The following is a 27,122-nucleotide window of genomic DNA, read 5'->3' on the forward strand; positions in this document are numbered from 1 at the left end:
CATAGTTAGACAGGTCCCACACCCACTAGGTGCTTCTAATTAACACTCAGTTCCCAGCTCTCACATAGAAGCTAACAATGAGGGAAAGCCACCAACGTGAAAGGCACCAAAACAAACAAGACATAAGCAACTGAACAGTGTTAAGTGCAATGTAGGAAGAAGAAAACTTACGAAGAACAATTATTAATACCCTTAGAGAGATAAGCGATGATAATTGCATGAAATAAGAAATAGGGCCAGGCGAAGTGGCTTGCACCTGTCATCCCCGCACTTTGGGAGGCTAAGGCTGGCAGATCATGAGGTCAGGAGTTTAAGACCAGCCTGACCAACATGGTGAAACCCCATCTCTACTAAAGACACAAAAAGTTAGCCAGGCGTGATGGCAGGTGCCTGTAATCCCAGCTACTTGGGAGACTGAGGCAGGAGAATTGCCTGAACCTGGAAGGTGGAGGCTGCAGTGAGTCAAGATTGCACCATTGCACTCCAGCTTGGGCGACAGAGCGAGACTCCATCTCAAAAAAGAAAAAAAAGAAAAAAGAAATAAATGCTATATAAAATAATAAAGAAGAGCTCTTAGAAATTAAAAATATAGTAGGAGAAATTGAAAATTTCAATAGAAGCATTAGAGGATTAAGTTTAAATGTGGGGGCCAAAGCCATCAGATCTCTGGAGTTTTGCAGAAAATGTAATGTGCAGAAGGGGAGGATGGATAGCTATGTAGAAATACAATCGGGGGAAAGAGAGTCTGACCTAGTGCCGATAGACTGAGTGGGGAAGCCCAGCAGGGTTGTCTGTCCAGATTCTTCTTGGCCTCTCTGAGAACGCATTCCTTCCATTGGGTGTGCATCAGGACCCTCTCTGGATTAGGGGGTGTCGCAACCTACAATCAAACAAGGTAGGTCAGATAATTTCTTTATGGCCAGTTTTTACACAGAAAGGCAAAGGGAAAATGAGAGTAATAGTTTTAGGTTTCATGGCTGGCTTTGGGGAAAAGGGATTCTTGTTTCTGTGGCTGGCCTTGAGGGAGAACCGGACTGAGAGACAGACGGCAGGAGAAGATCGTAGAAAAACTTTTGCTTCTGAGGCTGCTGCTGACGCCTTCATTTTGGGGTATTGTTGAGCTCAAACAAGCCTCTCAGAAAGTAGAATGATACAGTTTGACTGTGTCCCCACCCAAATCTCATCTTGAATTGTAATTCCTATAATCCGCATGTGTCATGGGAGGGACCTGGTAGGAAGTGATTGGATCCTTGGGGCAGTTTCCCCTATGCTGTTCTTATGATAGTGAATGAGTTCTCGCGAGATCTGGTTTTATAAATGTCTGGCATTTCCCTTGCTGGCACTTCTCTCTCCTGCCATCTTGTGAAGAAGGTACTTGCTTCTCCTTCACCTTCCACCATGATTGTAAGATTCCTGAGGCCTCCCCAGTCATGCTGAACTGTGAGTCAATTAAACCTCTTTCCTTTAGAAATTACCCAGTCTCAGGCAGTTTGTTTGTTTGTTTATTTATTTTGAGACAGAGTCTCACGCTGTTACCCAGATTGGAGTGCAATGGTGCGATCTCAGTTCACTGCAACCTCCGCCTCTTGAGTTCAAGTGATTCTTCTGCCTCAGCCTCGTAAGCAGCTGTGATTACTGGTGCACGCCACCATGCCCAGCTAATTTTTATATTTTTAGTAGAGACGTGGTTTTGCCATGTTGGCTAGGCTGGTCTTGAACTCCTGGACTCACACTTGAGGCCTCCCAAAGTGCTGTGATTACAGGAGTGAGCCACTGTACCCAGCCCTTGGGCAGTTCTTAATAGCGGTATGAGAACGGACTAATACACGGAACAAAGAAGACAAAGAGATAGAAAATAGAAAAGATAAGAAAATTAGTGGAGCAATCCAGAAAGTCCTCTACATGAAGGAAAGAAAACCCAAACAGAGGAGGGGAGGTTGTAAACTAATTCAAGAAAAGTCCCAGACCAGAAGAACATGAGTTTTCAGACTAAAAATACCTTCCAAGTGTCCAACACGGTGAAAAAATAGCGCACACCAAGGTGCAACATCATGAAGAGAAGAATCTACAAGGTTCCTGAGAAAGAGGAGGAAAAAGCCATCACTTATAAAGGATCTAGTATGAGAATGGCATCTTTACCGTCACAATCATGTAAATACTGATCTAACAAAAATTGCAATATACATAAGTCATCAGGATAGAGAGGAGGAGTGTGCGTGTGATGGCAGGAGGGGAAAGACAGCCAAATCTTCGTGCTCGATAATGGAAAGTCAATAGATAATGCCAAAAATGAAATAACAAAGACATAGCAACATAAGCACATTTTAAAGAGATTTGGAGGTAAATATCGAAAGAATCAGCTAAAAGCATTGAAATAGTTGCCTCTAAGGAGTGGTTGCCTCTGCCTGGGATGGGTGAAGGGTCGGAAAGCAAGGGATTACAGGCGGTTTGTTTTTTAATTTCAAACCCAGTAGAATTAGGTAACTCTTTAAACCTTGTGGATGTATAACATTCATAAAATAAAAAAGTAGAACTAAAAAAATGCTGGGCACATGTTTTTTGTTGTATTATATGTATTTGTATGTCTGTCATTTTTCATAATAAAAATGTTTTAAAGAAAAAAGAATCCCAGGTCTGATGGTAACGTCAGAGGAGAGAGAGATTCTGTGGGCTGGAGAAGACTTTGTGAGTGGGGCTTTCTTTAGCTGAGTGGTGAGCTGGGATGGGAGTTAAATGGGCAGCGGGAGGCAGAGGGGCCTTCTGGGATGAGGAGGTGGCAGGGAGCAAGGGCTCAGGGAGGCTCTGATGTCGGTGTGTTAGTATGTCTTTTGCTTTGATTGGGTAAAATGCCCCCCCCCCCACCCCGTGCCGTACTCTGCTCACAGTGAAAGATGAGGTGGATTTTGGCAGAGATGGCCAGGCAGAGGGATCTGAACTTCCCTTTGAAGGCTGGCTGTTGCCCCTGAAGGATGTATGCAGAGAGAGGATGGCAGAGGGACAGGGGCTAAGCACCCCCAGGTGGAGGGCAGGAGAGGCAGGGGAAGAGTCAGGCAGGGAGACAAGAAAAGGGAGTGGCTGGTACAGATGGCGAGGAAGGACAGAGTTTAAGGAGATGTCAGGACAAAAACAGCTGCAAATGAGATGTACTAGGCTCATGCCCCAGGCCGAGCACTGCTCTCAGCTCCTCATCTCATTTGGACCTGATGACAACTCTAGGAAATAGGTGAGGGATGAATGAGGAAACAGGAACTAAGCCCTTTCCAAGGCCACTCATCACTGCGTGGTGGAGCCAGGATTTGAATCCCAGCATCTGACTCAGAGACCTGGAATCTCAACTCTGCCATGTTGCAGGCCACAGGCCTGCCAGCCTAGAGGGGTGGTTTCAAAAATTAAAACATCTTTTTTATGTTAAAAAGGTAGATTTTTAAACCATTTACCAAAAATAGTGACACTCATTATAATAAATAAAAGTAAACTGGCTAGGCGCAGTGGCTCACGCCTGTAATCCCAGCATTTTGGGAGGCCGAGGCAGGTGGATCATGAGGTCAGGAGTTCAAGACCAGTCTGATCAAGATGGTGAGACTCCCCCGTCTCTACTAAAAATACAAAAATTAGCTGGGTGTGGTGGTGGGCGCCTGTAATCCCAGCTGCTCAGGAGGGTAAGGCAGGGGAATCACTTGAACCTGGGAGGCATAGGTTGCAGCAGTGAGCTGAGATCGTGCCACTGCACTCCAGCCTGGTAACAGAGTAAGACTAAGACTCTCTCTCTCAAAAAAAAAAAAAAAAGTAAACCACTACTAAAAGCCAATGAGACTTCCTCCTTTAGCCCCTGTACCCCCAAACATTGGTGCACTCACCCCACTAAGGTTAGGGATGGGACTGCCTGGGAACCCAGATCAGGGGACAAGTTTGGGACCTGGGTGGATTTCATAAAGCACAAAGCCCTTGGAGTGGTGTGTGAATGTTTGTGTATCTGTAGACATAAACAGTGTGACTGTGGGGAGCAGCCATCAGCGTGGGGGCCCCTCAAAAGTTAAAAAGCGACTGATGCTGCCTTGTGTCCTGCCTGTGCGGAGAGGGGAGTATGTGTGAGAGAGTGTGTGTATCCATGTGCATACATGCACATATTTGTGAATTTCATTGTTTGACTATGTGTGTGGGTCTTGTTTGTAATGATGAATTGTGTGTCTGTGAGCAGACAGTTGTGTATGTGCCTATAAACCAATGTCTGCGTGTGTGTGTGTTAGGTATGTGAGTGTGTAAGTGAAAGTGTAATTATGTCAACGGTGATGAATTGTGTATCTGGGGACCTGAATATTTGTTCATGGGAGTGCCTGTGTATTCATGTATGTGCACATGTGCATGTGAACAGAACTGTGGGGTGCATGTTCTGTGATTATGGGTCATGTGTAAGAGGGCAGATGTACATACATGTGGCAGTTATGTGATGTTGTCTGTGGATGGAGTGTGAGGTGTATGTGGTTATGAATCCTGTGTCTGGGGCAGGTTGATTTGGGGTGTGTGTGTGTGTGTGTATGTGTGTGTGTGTGTGTAGTGGTGCCTGGGCATGAGAGTGCATGGGTGCAGGTCTGTATATAGCATGTATGTGCCTGTGTGTGTGTGTGTGCCCTGTGTGTGCTGGGAAAAGACATCAGAAGTCCTTGCCATTCCCCCATTCCAGCCCCTCAGGCTTCAGAGCCTGCTCCCATTTGGGTCTAGAGCAGCATGCTCCAGAGAGATGTGAGCATCCTTTCAGTGGCCTGGGGAGCAGTGACAAGGAAATGTGCTTGTTTATACCTGAAAACCTTAATAAATCATCAAATTTACGTGTGTGTTGCAGGGAGCAATGGGAACAGGCAGCATTCAACTTGCGAGACATGCAGATGTTTGACTCAATGTGAAAGTTTATTTGTAAGCCCAGAGAGTGAATCGTGCTGGAGACGGGACTCCCAGGCCCTGGAGAAATCTGAGAACCTTTCCTTTTTCACTCCTCTCTCCTTTGCACGCCTTTTAACAGAGCCTTGGAATAACATTAATTTATCTAATGCGTGCACGCCATAAGTTACTTTTTTAATTATTATGATCAAAATATTGCTTAAAATTGACGCCAGCTGCATATGTTTCTGTCAGAGATCATAATTGCAATTGTAAATTGGGGAGCAGTTTGGCGCCAGGAGCCTCCCTGAGTAACGGCCCCAATACTGTTACCGAGAGGTGGATAAAAATAAAACTGCAGATCGCACGGCAAAAATACACCAGCGTGAGTTAAAAGGACAATTAGCGGTGCAGAAAGGGAAGTGGGACTCTTGTCTGTTCTGTGGCACACGGGGCAAGGACTGGCCTGGAGGCTGGCCCCAGACTGGGCTAGGGCTGGGCAGTGGGATGGCTCCTAGGGAAGGACCCAAGCAGGCCTCTGCACCTCAGTTTCTCCTTCTGTAAAATGGAGATAATGGAAACACCCAGTGGCTCCAACCAGGTGATGCATGTGAAAGTTTCCTAGAAACCCACAAGCTCCCTATCTAAGTAAAGGGATTCCTCAAGGGCTTGGGAAATGGTGCTTTCTTCACCTTCCCCATCAGGAATGGTTTAGGCTGACTTTGACTTTCAAAGAAAACTGCAGATTTAGGACCAAAAGGCTGCGTTAGAGTGCAATGGTTAGGAGCAGAGGCTGGAGGTGGGAGCCTGGGCCCTGCTCCCTCCCACCAAGTTTAGAGGCTGCCCGTGTATGACCTCTGCCCAGTAGGGACAAGGGTTTTCTTTAGTCTCTGCCCTCCCAAGCTTTCTTTCCAACCATCATATTGGATGATATGTGGGAGTTGTCCTCGTGTCTGTCTGTGGTTGCAGAGTTCCCTGAAGCTGGCGGGGGCCTGGAGGCAGGACCAAGGGACATCACTTTGTTTAGAGCCTATCACTCTCGCCCTTCCACTACTCTTGCTATGCCAGCCATGGGCTGTTCGACTAGTGACGGAGAGGGCAGGAGAGGAGCTCAACCCCTGCGCTTTCTCCAGGCTCTGTTCCCCAGCCTGAGCCAGTCCTGCCATACCCACAGCCACCTCCAGCCTCCCGGGCTGCCAATGTACCACCCGCCTGTCTTCCCGTCGCTCAGGGTGACTCCATAATGACTATAATCATGGTGTTCCGGAGAGGTGAGGGAGGGACAGCGAGAGCTTCCCTAGACAGCCTGTCCATTAGTGGGGCAGCGGCCTGTCACAGCTGTCCGGAGAGAGATGAGCCCTGACCAGGCCAGAGAGGCCTGGGGAGGGGAGACCAAGAACCCCTGTCTTCTCCATCCCTTCTTCCCCTTCCCCACTCCCTGGCCTTCTGCTTAGGAACTCTGCTCTAATTAGAAATGATTTGACAACTTTAGGCCAGGCTCTGTAATTAAAAATAAAGAAGAAGACAGGCAGCATTGTTTCCTAACACGATGCCTTTAATTGGTGGAGTTAATTTTAACGGGGCCTAGCTCAGTGCCTTGGAGGAGGGGATTCCAGAACTGGGGCTCTTGCTGGCATCCCCTGGAAGGCTCGCCCAGCCCATTTACCTCATCAGCCAGGGCTCCTCAGGCAGGGGGCAGAGTCTTCATTTATTTTTATCTCTGGTGCCTGGCACACAGTAAGCAGAAGCAGGGGCCTGTGGTGAGGAAGACCCAAAGCATCTGGAGCTTCTGCCAGTCAGGAGGATTGCCTGAGGCCAGGAGTTCGAGACCAGCCTGTGCAACATAGTGAGACCGCCCCCCACGGCTCTACAAAAAACTACAAAACTTAGCTAAGAATGGTGGTGAGGACTTGTAGCCTCAATCTTCCCTCTTCAGCCTCCTGAGTGGCTGAAAGTGTCTCCCACCCCTTTCAGCCACTCAGGAGGCTGAAGGATTGCTTGAGCTCAGGAGATCCAGGCATGGTGCCACTGCACTCCAGCCTGGGCAACAGGGCAAGACTCTGTCCCCCACTCCCAAAATAAATAATTTAAAAAATAAAAATTAAAAAAAGCCACATTGGGATTGTGACTTGCAGAGAATAGAGAGAAAGCCTTCCAGGCTGGCTCAAGTGACAAGGGAGACATTGCAAGGGCAAGGAAGAGCTGCTGTAGATACCCCAAGGCAGGAAGGGAACAACAGCTGATCCACACAGGGTGGAACCCATGTCAGGGAGGGATACCCCTCCCTCTACCTCTGAGACTTCCATAATTGAGTCTATGAAATAAACTGACAGGAGGCAAATTAGCAGGAGAAAAGGTAGACACGATTATTACGTGCACAGGAGCAACACGTGAAGGAAAAGTGAATACCCCAAACCCAGCGAGATCTAGAAGCTGAGATGCTTTCTTCATAGGGGAGAGAGAAGGCGGAACGCGGGCAAGTTGGGGGAGCGTATATGGCATTTGGAAAGAATGGGCCCTTGGAAGAATGAGTGACAGTCTGACAAAGTCTGCCTGAGTGGGTGCCCCCCAGATCCCCAGTTTCCTCTCTTTCTCCTGTGATAGGAGCCAGTCTTCTCTGTTTGATAGATTCCTAGGGAGTGGGCTAGTTGACAGTTGGCTTCTTTTTGGAGGACATCTTTAGGCAGATGCAGGAAGTTCAGAGAGCGCCCCTGCCCACATTTGCTGTACCCCAAGTGCTCTCAGTTTGAGGTAATCAGTATACCAGAGCTGAATATTTTGGGGTGACATTTCCTGAGCTTTTTTTTTTCTTTTTCTTTTTTTTTTTCAGAAACAAGGGAAGCCAGGAACCCAACCTGCTTTCTCCATCTCTCAAGGCCTCCTCAGTAGCCAAGACTTCTCTCTCTCTGGGGTCTCCCACCTTTTTGGGGACCAGCCTCCCCAAAGATAAGAGACTGTTTTTCTCTTTTAACTTCAGCTCATGCTGAAATTAAATCCCTTCTTTAGTTCTTTTAGCACTGCCAAAGACAGGCTGGTATTTTCAAATATAACTGTATCTTTTAAAAGCTAGAAAATAGAAATAGAAAATACAAATAGCAGAAACAGTTTTCCAAAGGGCAGATTCTGAGTGCTAGGAATCCTGGTAGAAGTAGAAACTCCATTTTCTAAGTTCCAGGCTATGCAATAATATTTCTCTAACCTTCCAAGAGCTGGGACAATTCTATCCCTGTCCCCATGAGATAGATGCCTCAGGTGGAATCTACAGAAGCAGAATTGTTCCCAGTCTTTTCGAGGAACCCCTCTGTTAAGAAAGCATGGCTCAGTAAATATGTGGTATCCTATTTTCCACCAAGTGAAACAGTTTAGCAGGATACTTTATTTCCTCCTGGGAGGAACAAGAAAGACCCCCCAAAGACATACCCTTCTGTAAATTAAACCTCTTGGAGCTAAGCCTTCCCTCATCCCCATTACCCAAGCCTCATCCCTAAATCTTGCCAGTTTCATAAGAAGCTGAAGAGTGTTTTTGAAATAGTAAACCTACCTGTTCCTATTGCCTGGTCGCCCCGCACCCACTGCGTCGATGACATCGATGCCTCTGGGGAGGGCGGCTACACGCTAGAACAAAGAAGTCAATTGAGTTGCTGAGTGGATTTTTTTTTTAACTTGAGGCAGATGCAGATACAATAGTCTACGGGCAAAGCGATTTTGATTTGCAAGAGCTAGGCTTAAGAGAGAAAGTTTAGCTTTAAATTCCAAGAAGGCTTAGTTTAAACTCAGGACTGATCATTGAATTTCTGAAAGTTAACCATAAGGTGTCTGGGGATGCAGTAGATGTTTAAATGTTGATTGAATCAATCTTTCTCCATATACAAAAATCCATCAATGTGATTCAACTTTTATTCTCATGCAATGCTTTAATGAGTAGCAGTAGTTAACACTGTAATTACCTGATGCTAGGTACTGTGCTAAGGGTCAGATAACTCATTTAATATTCTCAACAACCTCATAGAAATGATAGCACGATTATCCCCATGCTCAGATGAGCTCGTGTTGATTGCCTGCTACCCAGCTATAACAATGCCTCTCTGTCATTCAATCAATTCTCTCACTTCTGTTTCCATTGCACCTTCTCCATCCAGGTTCTTGTGCTTACTCTTCTCTCTTCTGGGAAGGTTCATCGACACCTTGTCTCTTTGGAGGAATCAGACCCCCCTTGTTCTGAGGCTTCCAGAGACAGGTAATCATATCCTTCTCCATGCCACAGCTAAACCTGTGCACATACAGGTTTTATTTTTGCACTTTACATACAGAAATTTACTGTAATTATTTGTGTAGGTCGGTCTCATTTGAGAGTAGTGGGGTTTTCTCTGTATCTTTAGAATCTAGCAAATGCTTGGCACATAGTAGGGACCAATGACTAATAAATAAGTGACTAAATGATGGATGAATGGGAAAAAAAAGTTAACCACAGAGCAGAGACCTGAGGGTAGTTGCCCCTCCACGCAGGAAAAAATTCCTGGGAAATAGGGAAGCCCAAGGAGAGAGGTGGAACCATCATTTAGAAGGAGCCGTTGGGTCTCTACTTTCTACTTAGAGGTCAGAACCCCTGGGGGTGATAGAGACCGCAGGTGCATCTGCTAAGCCCCCGGCAGTTTATGCCCTGCTTCTCTCCAGAACTCTCAGAATATCCTGATCCAGCAGGGAAAAGCCTTGCAGAGCGGAAGGTGCCTTTAGGCAGTTCGAGGGCCTGAGATCCTTGCTCTGGTCCTTCCCACAACTCCCTTCAGGTTCCCGGCATGCAGCTGATACCAAGGAAATCTAGAGTGGCCTCCAGTCTGAGAGATGAGGACTCGGGGGACAAGTCAGGGCTAGCAGGAGGGGAGCAGCCCAGCAATCAAGATAAATAATATTTTAATGCAATACTTAAAAAAAAATCGGCGACTGGGCACGGTGGCTCATGCCTGTAATCACAGCACTTTGGGAGGCTGAGGCAGGAGGATCAAAGGTCAGGAGTTCAAGACTAGCGCCTGGACAAGATGGTGAAACCCCGTCTCTACTAAAAATACAAAAATTAGCTGGGCTTGGTGACAGGCACCTGTAATATCAGCTACTTGGGAGGCTGAGGCAGAGAATTGCTCGAACCTGGGTGGCAGAGGTTGCAGTGAGCTGAAATCATGCCACTGCACTCCAGCCTGGGTGACAGAGTGAGACTCTATCAAAATAACAACAACAACAACAACAACAAAAAATTGGCAAAATATGGCTCATGGGTTGGCTGCCTAGTTTTATTTTTAATTATTTAATTAATTTTTTTGAGACAAGGTCTCACTGTGTTGCCTAGGCTGGTTTCGAACTCAAGCAATCCTCTGCCTCAGCCTCCTGAATAGCTGAGACTACAGGCATGTGCCACAGTGCCCAGCTGTTGCCTGTTGTGTGTGTGTGTGTGTGTTTTGAGATGGAGCCTCACTTTGTCGCCCAGGCTAGAATGCAGTGGTGCCATCTTGGCTCACTGCGACCTCTGCCTCTCGGGTTCAAGTGATTCTCCTGCCTCAGACTCCCAAGTAGCTGGGACTACAGGTGCCCGCCACCATGCCTGGCTAATTTTTTTGTTTTTTAGTAGAGATAGGGTTTCCCCATATTGGCCAGGCTGGTCTTGAACTCCTGACATTGTGATCTGCCCGCCTCCCAAAGTGCTGGGATTACAGATGTTATTTGTCTTTTAATTGCTGAGTTATAAGAGTTCTTTATGTATTCTGTGTACAAGTAAGTTATGAACGGCTTCCTTTTGTGTAGAGGATGAATTTTAGTCCCTTCGGCTGTCCTGCAAGGCTCTTCCAGATCGAGCCTGATTTCCTTTACTGCGGGCTCTATCTCCTGCTACTCCCTTCCTTTTACTGATAATGCTTTTTCACGTCCCTGTCCAGAAAATGCTCTCTCTCACGCTGGCCTTTTGTAGATGCCATTCCAAAAACATTATTGTTCCTTCTTGCCTGGCTAAAATCCACCCACCCTCCACTTAAGGTTCCTTTCTGTGGGCTGAAAAGATGGTGCAGGCTGGGCATGCATGGTGGCTCATGCTTAGAATCCCAGCACTTTGGGAGGCTGAGGCAGGAAGATCACTTGAGCCCAGGAGTTTGGAGAGACCAGCCTGGGCAACATAGTGAGACTCTCCAAAAAAGTAAAAAAAAAAAACCCCCAAAATTAAATCAATATTAAATATATATAAAACAGATGGTGCAGCAGGCAAGCTCCATGCCTGAGAGTTGGTCTATGTTCAGGGCCAGCTACTGAGGGCACGTGTGGATTCTGGCCCTGTGACACTGACAGTGAGGTGCTGGAAAGTGATTGCAACACCCTCCACGAGACCCAAGAGGGCCAGTGAATCCCTTGGAGTCAGAGGAGATTTTAAAGGTCATTTGGCCCACCCTCCTGCCCCAGAGGTTGGAGCATTTCTGCATCATCCCCATGTAGCCTGTCCTGTCTCTGGATTCCACCCGGGACAGCTAAACCACTGCTCTGGGGATATGCAACATGACCTTTAGGGAAGGGGAATGGTGTGTTTACCTGCAGGCAGGCAGCCCTGGGCTTCAATCCTGGCTCCGCCCTCAGCCATGGAATCTAGGGCAGGTCTCCTAAGTTAGTTTTTCAGTCTGCAGACAGGTAGTAAAACCTGCCTTGTGGGGCTGTTATTTGGCACTGGGCAGGCACTCAGCAGTGTTGGTTTCCTTTCCCTCCTATTAGAAAGCTTGGCCTCAGATTGAGCCTAAATCTGTTTTCCTGTGAATTCCACACATTGGTCTTGGAGCCACAGGGGGCACGTCTCTCTCATCCCAGTCTGTTTCGTGTTTGGAGTTTGTCACCTTAAAAGCGTCTCTTGAGGTCAGGCGCGGTGGCTCATGCCTGTAATCCCAGCACTTTGGGAGGCTGAGGCAGGTGGATCACAAGGTCAGGAGTTTGAGACCAGCCTGGCCAATATGGTGAAACACTGTCTCTACTAAAAATACAAAAATTAGCCAGGCATGGTGATGGGCACCTGTAGTCCCAGCTACTCGGGAGACTGAGGCAGGAGAATTGCTTCAACCCAGGAGGCAGAGGTTGCAGTGAGCCGAGATCATGCCACTGCACTCCAGCCTGGGAGACAGAGCGAGACTCCATCTCAAAAAAAAAAAAAAGCCTCTCTCTGCAAACTCAGCATCTTCACCTCCCTTAGCTGCTCAGCCCCAGTCACCCATGCTGAAGTGAGCCTCACTCAGAGTCCTTGAGAGGCAAATCCATTCCACAGACAATGGCTGTATTATTGATAACGGTTAGGCTTTGTATCCCCACCAGGTATCATCTTGAATCATAATCCCTATAATCCCCATAATCTCTTATGTGACAAAGGGGAGACAAGGTGAAGGTAATTGAATCATGGGGGTGGTTCCCCCACGCTGTTTTCACAATAGTGAGTTCTCATGAGATCTGATGGTTTTATGAATGTTTCGTAGTTCCTCCTGCGTTCATTCTCCCTCCTGCCACCTTGTAAAGAAGGTGCGTTGCTTCCCCTTCTCCCTCCACCATGATTGTAAGTTTCCTGAGGCCTCCCCAGCCATGCTGAACTGTGAGTCAATTAAACCTCTTTTCTTTATGAACTACCCAGTCTCAGGCAGTTCTTTATAGCAGTATGAAAACGGACTAATACTATTGACCATGACATTAGGTCACTTCTGTCAGGATAGGAGCAGTTTCTGATTCACTACATCGGGTACAGCCATTTGCACTTGCTAAGTATGTAATAAATATGTGTTGACTGAGCCTGCCTCCCTTGGTCAGAGGGAGTACTCTTGCCCCAAGTGTTCCCTCCCTTCCTCAGCTACAACTTGAGGCCAGGGAGTGAGGCAGGCAGTGTATTGTAAGACCTTAAATTAATATACTCTTTCAACATTTACCAAGCACCAAGTTAGGGGCTCCGATAAGAACTCTTATGAGTTTTCTAGGGCTGCAGTAACAAATTACCATAAACAGCATGGCTTAAAGCAACAGACGTTTCTTCTCTTGTAGCTCTGAAGGCTGGAAGCCCAGAATCAAGGTGACAGCAGAGTCATGCTCCCTCTGAGGTTCAAGAAAAGAATCATCACACTCCTCTTTTCTAGCTTCTAATGGCTTCTGGCAGTTGCTAGCAGAGCCTCACTCCAATCTGTCTCTGTCTTCACACGGCATTCTCCCCTGTGTGCCCCTGGGTCCGTATTTCCCGCTTCTTAAAAGAATGCCAATTGTTTGGAGTGAGGTCCACTCTAATCCAGTATGAACTCATCTAAACCTGATCATATCTGCAAAGACACTATTTCCAAATTAAAGTCACATTCCCAGGTTCTAGATGTTCATGCATTTTGGGGGGACACCTGTCAACAGTATGGAAAACAATGCTTGCTGTCAAGAAGCCCATAGTCTGGTGGAAGGGCGTGTTAACATAGAAGAGCGATGTGGTGATTGACAGAGGCATGCTGGAGCAGAGAAAGAGAGCATGTGTACTGGGAAGACACATGAACCAGTCTCTGAAGGGATAGGAGCTGGTCAGAAGAAGGGTGTGAGTAAAGGTGGGAGAAATGACCTGGGGGATCCAGAGAACTACCAGGAGCTGGTGAGGCTGGAGCCCAAAGAAGGGATCAGGGAGTGATGAAAACAGGGCTGGGAGGTGAGCAGGGGGCAGTTGTGACACATCTTGGACACCACAGATCTTTATCTTACAGAGAGCCAATCAGAAGCCAAAGAAATACTTTACACACAAAAAAGATAAAGCCAGATGTATCTAGAAAGCTGACTCTGGCATCCATGTGAGATGGGTTAAAAGGTGAGACTGGAGGCCAGTGAACTAGTTAGATGCTGTTGCTAGTGCAGGCTAGAGATGCGAGGCTGTCAGCTGCTGATGGGGGTCTTGGCCAGTTTGTGCCCACTGTTATTCCAGAGATAAACACCATGGAACTGCATCACAAACACCATTCTGCAAGTAGAACTTGACCTGCATAAGAGGAAGGCAGAGAAAGACATCAGAAATTGTTTTCTAAGAGCAAATGTTGGCTTTTCAGGGGATCTGAAGTCAAGGTTGAATTTTCCAGTGAGCTAGCTGGACTCTTCTTGGCATTTAGACATCCCAGGGTTTGCTTTCCATTGATTTTCTGGTGGGAACCTCCTTCACATGCCTGATCTTCCTCTTACACTCTTAGCCCCCTGTCAGGTGCAGTTTCTGGAGAGGTCTTAAAGTTTTCAATGGTGCCCAGCTAGCTGGTGAAGGAGCCCTGAGGTCTAGGGAGCCTGGGGATGGCCCTTTCCTATAAGACTGTGTCATGCGCCCTCTTTCCTGGGCTAAAATCTTCCATGGGCCCATGCCAATGAGAGTGGCAAGGGAGTCCATGCACTGTAGGGTCCTCCCTCCCAGCCCACCTTTGCCCTTGCTGTGGCTGTTCTGAGTCAGAGGCCCCTTCCATTTAGGACATTGTAATGCAGCCTTCTTTCTCCACTGCATACAACAGAGATACTCCACAGGCAGTTGTAAGGGTGAGTCGGGGCGTCAGTATCACTGTGGGTGGAGTTGATTGGCAGTTGAAAGGCTTCAGGGCCAAGCTGTGGGACCACCCACTGTCTGATGGAAGTGGGTGATGAAAGAGGCATGCTAAAGTGCAGCCCCGGAGAGATGGGATTGGGGGTGGATGGGGGAGTGGACATCCCAGCGGCATCCCAGACAACGGTTTTCATTGATTCGTTCTACAGGGAAAAATTGTGAGACTTTGAAATGGACCAAAAAGATGATTGGGTGTCTTGCCTAGCATACCCTTCTGGGATTTTTTTCAGGCTTTCATGGTCTTTGAGCTATTTTATAGGCCTGGAAGTTACAGAAAACTGGTAATAACACGAAGAGGAAAGGATGTGTGAGTCCACAGCAAAAGGACACACAAGCCAGGAAGTGAGCCCCCTCTAGACACCTGAACCCTGATCTTGGACTTCCAGCCTCCAGGACTATGAGAAATAGATTTCCACTGTTTAAGCCACCAGCCTACAGTGTTTTCTTATGGCAGTCGGAGCAGACTGCAAGAGCTATATTTGAGGTTCTTTGAGTTTTTCTTTGAACCAATGGTAATATCTTACTGATTCCCCCATGAACTAATGAGCTAAATACAATTTTTGACATAGGTTGATTATTTGTATAAGAGTCACGATTTTATCCTTAAGAAAAATTTATTCTTTGACCATTCAATCATTCAGCAGAATGTTTGTTGATGCCGTCCCTGGCCCTGGCACTGTGCTGATGGCTGAAAACACAAAGATGAGTTCAACACAGTCCTTGTCCTCAAAGAGCTGCTTGTGTGGTGCAGAGGCGGACAGAGGCACACCAGTGAGCATCAGAGTGGCGGTGCTAAGGCTGCAGTGGGAGGAGGTCGCTTTTGGCAGGGATTTGTGGCTGCGCTGGGTTTTTCTTCCTGGGAAAACGTGAGTTTTGGAGTCAGACAGGCCTAGCTCTAAGTCCTAAATTCACCACTTCAAAGCTTTGTGGCTTCAGATACATTCATTTTCTTATCTGTGAAGTAAGAATAGTATTTTCATTTTAAGGGTTTATGAGAAATAAATGAGGCATTGTGCACAAAGAGCTTAGTACAGTAGTACAGTGCCTGGCATATACTAAATGCTCAGCAAATGCTAGTCTCAGCCTTCTGGGCTATGATTTCAGAAGTGCAAGGAAGGCCCCCAATTCTTTCCTCTCCCTGCTAGGAGACATCTAACATTCCTTTGGGAGAGGAAAACCCTTTCATTACACAGCTAGCAAAGCACTCCCAGTGTAAACAGCTTGGGACAGGAAGTGTAGTAACTGCAATACGGGTTAATATGTAATTTGCTGATGCCAGGCTTCCGCTTACAGAAAGTTTTCATAAGCATAACTCCTTGCCTGTGAGTGCCTCTGAAAACACTTTCACGTCTTTGACCTCATGTAATCCCCCCAGCGCCTATCTGGGGAGGGATCATCTTCGCTCATTTTACCGAGGAGGGCTTTGAGCCGTGAAATAAATAGTCCTTTCCAGGTTACCCAGGTGTGATCCAGGAGCCGAGCCTCAGACCTTGGTCTCCAGACTCAAACAATACACACTTTCCTCCTTGGAGAGAAGGAAGAGGGGAGAGGAGTCACTTTAGAAGAGAACTTGGAGAACCCGAGCTCCGAGAAGCTGAGGCAGCCCTGGGTGGAGGAAGCGGAGCCTCCCAGGGTGTGGGTTAAGGATCTGCTCTCTATAAGCTGTGGAATTCTTACCATGTTGGGCCTCCATTTCTTCTTTTCTAAAATAGAGGTAGTCATTCTTGTCTCATGGGGCTGCTGTGAGCATACAGAGGATAACACAAGCAGTGTCTAGCATGATGCTAGATGGAAGGCTTCAAGTCACACAAGGGCAGGGACAAATCTGACTTGCTCCCCATTGCATCCCCAGCGATTGGTAAAGCTCCAGGAGGAGCATGTGGCAGGAGTATTCAGTAAAGGAATGGGTCAGTGAGGGGCATGGGCTCAGTGCATGGCCACTGTTGTAGTCATCGTGTAGGGACAGGATCACTGGTGGAAGTCACCAAGCCAGGGACGTGGAAGAGAGGCTGGTGGAGCTGGGTCTGTTTGCAGACATCTTTCAGTGGCTGTGGGGAGGGCAAGCTCAAGGAAGAATTCAGTTTCTTTGGGTATGAGGGCTTTGGGACACCTCCTCTGAATCGAGCAGCCAGGAGCTGGGATACTCCACACCCAGGCCAGGGGACAGGGTGACTTCAGGTAGAAGTTGCAGGCACACAGGTAAGCCCCAGAGAGCACAGGAAGAGAGAAACCCAGGTCCATGCTAAACCAGTAAGGGCAGCCCATGTGGGTGGTCCAAGGAGCAGACAGACAGCCTGCAGGAGGTGCACAGAGAGCTTCCCTGCGGCCCCTGTGCTGGGGCAGGGGGCATGGGTGGCCCAGAAGGACCCAGGCTGCCACTGTATTTCCTGGGAACTGCTTCCCCAGCCCCAGCTGTTCCTTCCACTAGGAGCCATTTCCACTCCTACTCTGACCCTCCTGGGACCGTGGCTCGTGGCCAGGCACTGACCTCCTCGTGGATTTCTATCGATTCAGATGTTTTTGACAGAGCGTGTCTTTAGGAGAGGCTGGTGGGTCAGTCTGCTCCTGAGCTGCAATCTCTGTCTGCCTCCATCTGAATCTTCACATCTGCCTTCTACCTCCCCTTTCCCCCTACAGCCACTGGCTCAACTCTCCTGCTTAAAACAAAACAAACTAAACCCTCTCTCCCTTGGCCCCAGTGTCTCTTCAGATCGTGTCTTATTTTTTCTCCCCCAGCTCCTATCTTGAGAGGATTAACGCTCCTTGCTGTTGGATGTTCTCCTCTCTCATTCAGTTTTTTTTTTTTTTTTAACAAATGGTTTTCCAGGTGTTTTTCCTCTGAGTGGCACCATCAGGTGTCTACAAAGTCACCAAGTCCCCTCTCCAATCAACCCCCTTACCACTTCTAAACCCAACTGCTGTTCTCCCAATGTTTCTGCCTTCCACGGCATTTGGCCATGTGGGCCGCTGCCTGCTTGAAAGTCCAGCTTCAGGGTGCCAGCCGGAGCCCTGCTGTGCCTGTGGTCTTGGCCTTGACCTTGGCTTTGGGCTTGGCTGGCTTCTTGCTTTCCTTTGCAGGCCGCCCTCCCCCTTTGCTGCGGTGCTCCTCGAGTGGATCCCCGTCCTTGCCTCCTCCCTCCACGAGTTCTCCCTGCGTGAGCTCATCCTCCCCGTAGCTTTAATTACCATCTGTAGACTGCCGGCCGCTCCAGTGTGGGCTTGTCTCAGGAGCAACAGCTGAGCAGCTTAAGAGCATCTCCATCCCCACATGTGCGAACTTGAGCACTTCTGAACACCCGCTCCCCGCCTGCCCGCCTGGCCACTGTCTCAGTGAGCATCACTCCCGCTGCCGATCAGAAACCTGGACGTTATTCCTGGCTCCTGCTTCTCTGTCAGCCCACACGCTCAGTCCTTCTGTTTGATTTGACCTAACTACCCCTTAGGTTTTCCTCCTAATTTGCTTTCCAGTCCACCCACTTATCTCCTGCCCGCCTTGGAGATGGCTTCCTCCCAGGCTCCCTGCCTCAGTTGCCCCGGCTCACTCCTATAGGCTCAGCAGGTCTCGGGCTCTGCCTCATGCCTTGGATTTCTCTTTCTGGCTGTTCCCTCCCACCAAGCTTTCTTCAAGACTTACCTCTTTGAAGGTGTGTGTCACAGTGAAGAGGGATAGTCTGGAGCCCACAGACCTATTTCAAATCCGGATGTTGCCACTTAGCGGCTTTGTGACCTCAGCTTCAGCAAACCTCTTACCTGCTCAATGCCTCAGTCTCCTCTTATGTAAATGGTGATCCCTGCGTCATGAAATTGCTATGAGTCAAGTGTGTGTTTCTAGCTGCCTTTGTATTCTAGAGAAAGGCATGCAATACCGCCAGGGAGACAGGGATCTTTGTTCTGAAAAATGACCCACTGAGTGTGTCAGATAAAGCTCTCTACCCGCCAGAGTGAAAGTGGGAAGAGAGGGCCAAAGAGTGGGGCTGAACTGCTCCAAAGACAAAAGCCATTTCAGCAGGAAGTGGTGAGAACCAGGAAATGGGGGAGTAGGGTAGGGATGAGGGGGACCAGCCACAGGATTGGAGGGCAGAGGCTGAAGACCGAATCCAGGAGATATGACTGGTTCAGGAGAAACTGGCAAGAGCAAGAGGTCTGATTTTTAAATTTCAAGTTGCTCAGTAGGCTTCAAGAAGGTCCTACCTACTGCCCAGTTACTCCCAACTTCTAGTAAGATTATCTTACAAGTTCTGCCATAGGTTAGCAACATTTTGGGGGGGAAAATCAGGACAAGAGACAGATCCCACCTGTCACTTCTTCCAGGAAGCTTTCTTGGACTCTCCCTGTCTCCCAAGTCTGGTTTAGGTATCTCCTCTTCTGTAGATCAACAAGAAGACAATCCACTCCCCTACCCCCCCAAAAAAAATTGCATGAACTCAATAACTGAGTCAGAACAGGATTGAGAGAGAAGAGGAAATCAGAATGAGAGGGAATCATGAAAATGCCAGGTCTTGGCAATTCTCAGGAATCTTGGAGACTGTATGGCGTGGAACAATTTTTATCTGAAAAGGGAAGAGTGACTCCCAAAGCTTTAAAGGGACACCAAGAGATCATCTGTGTTATTGAGAATTAAATGAGATGATATACTCAGAGTTCTTAGCACCAGGCCCAACACATAGGAAACTCAGATATTTTGGAGTTTCTTTTTTTTTTTTTTAAACAAACATTATTATGTCCTATTTTATAGATAGCAAGGATATAACAGTCTCATCAGAGACTATAGGAACAGGGGGGCTTATCTCTTCTTAATGTCCCTTGGCACCCAGGCCCCCTAATGGGGACACAGCAGCTGGTGACATTGGCCAAGCAAGGAAAATGTGAACATATCTGGAAATGTCCACTTTTATTGTTATTGTCAGCTCCTATTATTATTTTTAATAGGACAGGGTCTAGGTATGTTGCTCAGGCTGGTCTCGGACTCCTGGACTTAAAGCAATCCTCCCGCCTCAGCCTCCCAGAGTGCTGGGATTAAAGTCTAAGCCGCAGACTGTAATCTGTAAACAATAGCACCTGGCCTTATTATTTTTAACAGCACTGTTCTTTGTCAGTGCCCCAGAGTGCCCCTGCCTGTCCCCACTCATCTGCTGTTGAGTGTGGATCTTGGATTACTACTTTTCTACTTAGATATAAGAAATCTGGCTGCTTTTCACATGTGATTTAAGGAAATAGAATTATTTTTTGGTTCCATCATGTGTCCCTTCTTCCTCCCTCCAATTTCACTGCAAGCTCTGAGTTGAAAATCAAGCGGCCAGTTCTCCCTTGGTCCCTTGTGCCTTACGCACAGGAGCAGCTACCCAGATGCCTGTTGCTGTGGGTGTTAATTTCATTCCTGGATGGGTCCAGAGAGCCCACATCTGGGCAGGAGGCTGGGCTCAGCCCTGAAGCCCCTGCTCTGTCTTTGCCTGTGTCTTCACTCAAGTCTCTTGGGACAGCCTGAGCTGCCGAGATGTGGTGGTGGAGAGGAGACGGAGATGGGGTCTTTGAGATAGAGAAGGATGAGCAGTGTTAAACTAAGGGGTGGCCACAGGGTGTGGGGTTGTATTTAATTAGTCACAAAGCCCTCTCATGAGATCTTCAGCCATGGCCCCTTGTTGAGGAAATGTGTATGCATGTGAACTACACGGAAAGGGGCCTCAGGGTTGTCACATCCAACTCTGACCCATTGAAAGAATCTCCTTTTATGCCTCTGATAGGCTTTATTCAGTCTTTACTTGAATGCTTCTAATAATGGAGAGTTCACTAACTTTAGAGCAGGAACTTTGGTTACCTAATCTCTCTCTCTCTCTTTTTTTTTTTTTTGAGTTTCACTGTTGTTGCCCAGGCTGGAGTGCAATGGCACAATCTCAGCTCACTGCAACCCTGTAATTGCTGCCCCGCTGGGCTCAAGCAATTATCTTGCCTCAGCCTACCAAGTAGCTGGGATTACAGGCATGCACCGCAATGCCCAGCTATTTCTTGTATTTTTAGTTGGGGTTTCACCATGTTGTCCAGGCTGGTCTCGAACTCTTGACCTCAGGTGATCCTCCCGCCTCTGCCTCCTAAGGAGGCCTGCTGGGATTACAGGCATGAGCCACTGTAAAATAAAGTGGTTACTTATTTTTATTTTTATTTATTTTTCTTTTTTAGAGACAGGGTCTCACTGTCACCCAGGCATGAGTGCAGTGGTGTGGTCATAGCTCACTGCAGCCTCGAACTCCCAGGCTCAAGCAATCCTCCTGCCTCAGCCTCTGTGTAGTTGAGACTACAGACAGGTGTCACCACACCTGGCTAATTTATTTTATTTTATTTTGGTAGAGACAGGGTCTTACTACATTGCCCAGGCTAGAGAACTTGATTTTAATGAAGTCCTCACCCTCCTTCATAACTGGTCCAGGGAGTCGTAGTGAGCCCATTTCTCTTCCCAGTGAATAATTTAGGCAAGTGTATGAGCATGTGACACAATCTAGCTAACGAGGTGGAGAGGAAGCCCAGGAGGGGATTCCGGGAAAGGTTTCCACTCTTTTAAAAAGAGACACTAAAAGGGCTGTCCTGTTTTTCTATTAGAAATTTGAGCAGAGATGTTATGTCTGGAACTGTGGCAGCTATCTTATGACCATGAGGGGAACTAACCTGAAAGCCAAGAGGACAAACTAAGGCAAACAGAACAGAAATGTGTTAAAATACAAAACAAAATAAACATGCAAACAAGCAAACTGGGGTCGTTGATGTAATCACTGAACAGCTAAGTTAACCAGTGCGTATACCTACCATTTAAAGAAACCTGAAAAGCAGTTCACTCATTTTTAACATAAGGTCAATGAAAAGTTTATATGAACTGCAACCAAACGGGGATTCACTAATCCTAAACGTCTGTGGCTGGGTTTTGAGCCTAAATAATGGACTTTACATCCATCTCTGTTACAATTTGTTTTTCGGTTTTCATCTAACCTTCCGTCTTTTACAGACTTTTTGGATTTCTGTTTTAACTCTACAGAACATTCCTAGGCCCTCTCAATTTTTTTTTTTTTTTTTTTAGCCATGGTCTCATTCTGTTGCCCAGGCTAGAGGGCAAGGGCATGATCTCAGCTCTCAGCTCACTGCAACCTCCACCTCCTGGGTTCAAGGGATTCTCCTGCTTCAGGCTCCCTAGTAGCTGGGATTACAGGCGTGTGACACCACACCTGGCTGATTTTTGTATTTTTTCATAGAGACGGGGTTTCACCATGTAGGCCAGGCTTGTCTCAAACTCCTGATCTCAGGTGATCCACCCGTCTCGGCCTCCCAAAGTGCTGAGATTACAGGTGTGAGCCACTGCACCCTGCTTCAACTCTCTCTTTCACTTTTAGAGCTTCCATGAGCATAATTTCTTCATTCAAGGAAATGATAAGTTGAAAAAAGCCAGGCCAAAGAGAGAGCTTGGCAATACCACACATGGCATTGGGGGCCAGACACTTTGGGGTCACCTAGATGTATCATGCAGCCCACATTTCTCTATCTTGTCTGAATTTGAACAAATACCTTGCTGAAGTCAGGATCTAGTGACTATGACACACTGACCCATCCTTCCTTGTAAAAAAATGGAACCACCATCAGCAGAACTATGCGGGTCTGCCTGTGCCAGGACTGTGACCTCTGTACAAGTCTGTTGGCAGGTGGGGAGGGTGGTGAGCTTGTGGCCTTTTCTACATGTTTCATATCTGGGCCCATAATTCTGTTTTGGAGGTTAGGACTGAGCTCTGGTTGGCACAGACCAGGGCTAGAGGCTGGGAAGATGGTTGGAAATATTGATGACAGATGAGCCTTCTTTGTCCAAGGCCAGACAGGTTATATCAGCCCAGACTGAGAGCCTTCTGAGTCCCCTCCCCTCCACACCCACTTCCATTACCCTGGCGCTGCCCTGGGCCTTCCTCCTGCAGAGCTTTCTGGCCCTCTGCTAGGGTAGGGCTCCGTCTCCCCCTGATCTTGAAATAGATCTTGAGGGACCCTTGAGAAGTGTGTATGGGAGGAGTGGAGGTCCCCAAATCCTCCTTAGCCTCTGGGGGCCCAGATGAAACTCAGAATGTGGGACAGGAGGGTTTTTTTTTCTTTTCTGAGACAGAGTCTCACTCTGTCACCTAGGCTGGAGAGCAGTGGTGTGATCTCGGCTCACTGCAACCTCGGCCTCCTGGGTTCAAGCGATTCTTGTGGCTTGGCCTCCCGAGTAGCTGGAACTACAGGTGCATACTACCATACCCGGCTAATTTTTGTATTTTTAGTAGAGACTGGGTTTTGCCACTGCCCAGGTTGGTCTCGAACTGCTGATCTCAGGTGATCCACCCGCCTCAGCCTCCCAAAGTGCCGGGATTACAGGCATGAGCCACCGTACCTGGCCTGACAGGAGATTTCTTCTACTTGGGACTGGAGTTTTCCTGAGCTGCCCTGAGGGTGATGGCTCCTGTCCCCACCATTGCAGATCCGGTCTCTTCCTTGCATCCTTTGGACCCTTGTTGGCCCAGGAGAAAGGGGATGCCTGGACTCCTAGTCCAGTGTTCTGGTTACTCCCTCCCAACTCACATGGGGGCTGCTAGCCTGTGAGTAGGGGTGAGGCAGTGAGGGCAATGGCAGCCTTAAGGACCGGAGAATGCACTGGGCTCTCACTCTAGAGACACATCTGTGCCAGGGCTGAGGGTTTAGAAGATGAAAATCTCTCTGTGGCTTCCTGGGTTGGCTCTCCCCAAGCTGGAGGGCCAGGCTAGAACAGCACTGGCCTAGAAGCTTTGTAACCCCCTGCAGGAGGAGCCTTCTCACAATCCAAGCCTCCTGGACCTCCTTGGTTCTGACAGTGGCTGAAGGGACTCAGCCCAGCAAAGACGTCCCAAGCTCTGAGTGCCCAGAAGAGGCTGTGATCTGGTCTGAGTTCCTTGGCCCCTTTAGATATCTGCTCCTAAAGGCATGACCCTGAGATAATAGGGCTTAGGAAGACGGATATTGATTTAGAGCTTGGAGGTGATTTGGGGGTTGCTGGAAGGCTAGGGGAGCTGCCTCTTGGGGTCTACTGCCTCTTGCTAATGGCTCAGCTTCCCAGCAGGAGAGGAAAGGCAGGAGGCACAGGCCTGGCAGCCTGGGCTGGTGCGGAGCCTGAGAGGCTGAGGGGGAGTCTGGAAGCTTCTGTGAGAGGATGAGTGTGTGACAGTGGTGGGGTGCCCACCTGTTCGCCCCCAAACACACCCGCCCTTTCCCATTCAGAATTCATGTTCACCCTAGGGAGTCATGCTCAGGTGTTCACCCACAGGTTTACCCTCATGATTGGGGTAGAGGGAAGTGGAGCCCAGGGGCTCTGGAGGTCTGGGAGGAGGGAACTGGGATATAGAATGAGACTTCTGTCTTGGGCTGGCCTGAATGCAGCAGGTGAGGGCAGAGTGTGTGTGTGAGGGGGACAGAGTCTTGTCCATGAATGCCCTTAGAGGAAGGGGTAGAGCCCAGGGATGCCAGTGCAAAGAGGCTGGAGGTAATGGTCCTGGGGCAGCAGGTGGGCAGCTGGCCCCAGGTCATGGTCTTCCAGATGTCAGGGTAGCTCTGGAGGTCCTGGGGAATGGCAGTTCTCATCCTGGAGTTCTAGGGAAAAACAGAGGAAGAGGGGAGAGGAGGGAAGAGAGCTGGGGATTATGGTTGCCCACCACCCGCCAGGCATGAAAGCAGTGCATCCCTGAAGTCCTCTCATGCCTTCCATCCCTTCCTCCCAGCAGGCCCAGGAAGCTCCATCCCTTTGCCCAAGGTCACACACAAGTAAGTGTCAGAGCAGGGTTTGAACTCAGGTCTACCTGACTCTAAAACCCATGACCAATCCCTCCCCTGCACCAGGAGCCAGGGACAGAGGAAGGCGGGGAGAGAAAAGAAAGGCATTCTGTCTGGGCAGGGTGTGGGTGGCATGGGGTGGTATGTTCACCTGGGGTCCTGTACTGACCTCCACTTGGCTTCCCACCACCCTAGGCCCTGGAGGGGATGTCTCAGGTTCTGGTCACTCCAACCTGTCTCCCACCCTGGACCTGAAGTTCCAGGCAGCTTCCCTGGGGGAGCTCAGCTTGGGGAAGGGCTCCCAGCTCTGTGTGCGGCACAGGGGCACGTTTCCCAGGCTGCCCAGCAGGGGGAGCCCTGGCCCCTGCCTCGGTTATCCCAGGTCCCACAGGACGGGAGGGTCCAGGCAGTCGGCCTCTGCTCTGCCCTCTAAGCACAGCTGGGGCCAGGGTTCCAAGGCCAAGGCGTAAGGACTGAACAAGAGTGGCTGGCTTTGGGGAAGGCCTTTGGCCCCATCTGACCTTGGTCTGCCTGGCTTCCCAGGAGGTTGACAGAAGACTCTGGCCACCAGGCTCCCAAGCCACCTCCGTGAGTGAGCCTGGGCCCTCCTGCCTCCTCATCAAAGGCCTGGAAGGGTGCTCAGGCCCCCAGGGCTCGCGGGCTGCACGCCCGGACTGGACTCAGGAGCCTGCTGGACGCTGCGGCACCTCTCCACTCTTCCCAGGGCGCACTCCCCTCCCCTCGCCCAGCCGGGGACACTGCCCTGGGCTGCAGAATTCAGGAGCCAAGAATTGTTCTTGCCCACCCGATATATTCCACCACTGCAGGTGGCTGCGGAGGGGAAGGGCAGAGACCAGACATTCGCGCGGTGCCTCTATCTGCACTGTGCAGTATGGCAGCCTGTAGCCATGTTTAAATGAAAATGAAAATTAAAGAATATTAGCATTAACATAGCGACAACACCGGTTCCTCAGTGGCGCTGGCTACATTTCTAGTGCTTCTAGCCTCCCGTGACTCGTGGCTATGTATGGGGGAGCATAGAGGGGGAACATTCCATCAGGGGAACATTCCATCAGGCTGCTCTCCTGGGTGGCACTGGTCCAGCCCCTAAGCACCTGGAGGTGGCCCTGGTGTGGGGGTTGGCACAGAGGAGCAGGATGTTGGGTGGGATCCAGTGTGTGTGTGGGGTGCTACCATGGGGTCCCCTGGTGGGAGGAGGGAGGGGCGTCAGAGGAAGAGGGCAGATATCCGAGGAGGAGCCTGGGCAGGGCCTGGGGATGTGATGGGGAGTGCAGGTTGGAGCCTTGTCTGCGGATCTTGGCTCTGAACTTCCACGTGCCCATTTACAGCCTGGGAGGATGGTCCGGGTCAGGTGAGGGGTCGGGGAGAGCCCGAGAGCTGCCTCTGCTCGCTGTGACTTGGGGCAGGCTCCTTCCCCTCCTGAGCCTCAGTCTCTTGCTCAGTGACATAGGGCCTGCAAGGTCTGCGTCTCAGGGCTGCGTGGGGTGTGTCAGCACCAGCCGCCTGTGGGAGGCAGGGCAGACTGGAGATGAGCACTTCCTCGTCTCCCCCATCCTCAGGGAGCTCAGAGATCTTTGAGTTCTATCTCCCTGGTTCTTTAAAATTATCATGTAGACAGAGTCTGCTTCCTAAGGAGGATTTGAGGCAGCTAACCCCTTATTTTACAAATGAGAAAACAAGCTTTGGGAGGTTTAGGGACTTACTCAAGTCACGTCGTCTCTGAAGTTCTGAGCCAAGAAAAGTTTCCGAAATGCAGCCTCGGCCTCTCAGCCCCACCTCCCACCCCATCCAGACGCCTTCATCCCCTTAAGGGATGTGGGGCTGGGCTGAGGGCGAAGAGGAGGACTGCAGCCAGAGACTGAGGGCGAGGTGGTGGCCTGGCAGAGGAATGAAGCCTGGGGAGAGAGCCCAGTGCCTGGTGGGGGAGGGCAATGGGGGGCTTTGAAGTGGCCACTACATCCTGCAAAACCCAAGCCTAGAGAATGGGGTTTATATGGAGCCTCTGTGTGGAGTGGGGCCCAGAACTGGGCATGTCGGGGTCCCCCTGCCCCTCAGGGCATCAGCAAGCCTTATTCCCGGCACCTCTGCTCTCAGCTCCACAGGTGCTCATGCAGAGGACTTTGTAATGGGAGTAGTGTTAACAGCAGCAATTCCTTGAGCACCTACTATAAAACAGGCATAGCATTAGATATTTTACCTGCTTTCTCTCCTTTAATTCACTCAACAACCCAACAAACTCCGTAATAGCCCTATTTAAAACCTAACACAACTCTGAGTCAGAGAGGGTCAGTGACTTGCCTAAGGTCACACAGCCAAATAGAGGCTGGCTGTGTCAGCTTTCCAGCTGGTTCCCTGAAACTCACAGGCCAGGAGCTTTACCCCAGTGGTCTGCCCAGCACTGGGTGCTGGCTGAGAATGTGCTTCCCAGGGGACTGGAATGCAGGACTCTGACCTGTCAGGGAGAGTTGCAGTCTGATGGGAGGGGGCTGCTCCTGGCAGAGCCCAGTCTTTGATGGGGGAGCCCAGCTTTGATCTCCTTTTGAAGTCCCAGCCTCTGGAACCAGCAGCTTTAGTGGGGAGAGCATGGGGAAGGGGGAGATGAAAGGGCAGGGGAAACCAGAGTGGGAGAGACAGGGGACAGCCACAAGGAGAGAAACAGATGTGTGAATGAGGGCCCTGGAGACTGGGAGCTGGGAGACAGAGCCTGAGCGGCTAGTGAGAAGAACTGGAGGAAAGGAAATGCTGTGGGCAGATGGGGAGGGCAAGGAGGGGGAAGGGCTGAGTGTGCCGGGAGCGGGGGAGTGGGGGGTTGGGGGGCAGTTGACGG

The 27,122-nt window shown here is 49.3% G+C and overlaps 1 protein-coding gene and 1 long non-coding RNA gene across 2 annotated transcripts in view; both read right to left on the reverse strand.

Moving 5' to 3' along the window:
• Positions 1-552: 552 nt before the first annotated feature.
• Positions 553-8,485, reverse strand: LOC119470348. The gene is made up of 3 exons (XR_005199242.1): positions 8,417-8,485; positions 2,000-2,076; positions 553-880 (listed from the first exon to the last, which is right to left on the reverse strand). It is a non-coding gene; the product is annotated as an uncharacterized LOC119470348 (long non-coding RNA).
• Positions 8,486-23,295: 14,810 nt separating this feature from the next.
• The window catches only part of NECTIN1 (nectin cell adhesion molecule 1), a 106,441-nt gene continuing 102,614 nt past the window's right edge, over positions 23,296-27,122 (reverse strand). Inside the window, exon 10 of the mRNA XM_037736745.1 lies at positions 23,296-24,094. The gene's annotated coding sequence lies outside the window, so the exon portion shown is untranslated. The remainder of the gene's footprint in view (positions 24,095-27,122) is intronic.

Source organism: Cebus imitator, unplaced genomic scaffold, assembly GCF_001604975.1.
Source record: "Cebus imitator isolate Cc_AM_T3 unplaced genomic scaffold, Cebus_imitator-1.0 Scaffold28, whole genome shotgun sequence".
Lineage (NCBI taxonomy): Eukaryota > Metazoa > Chordata > Mammalia > Primates > Cebidae > Cebus > Cebus imitator.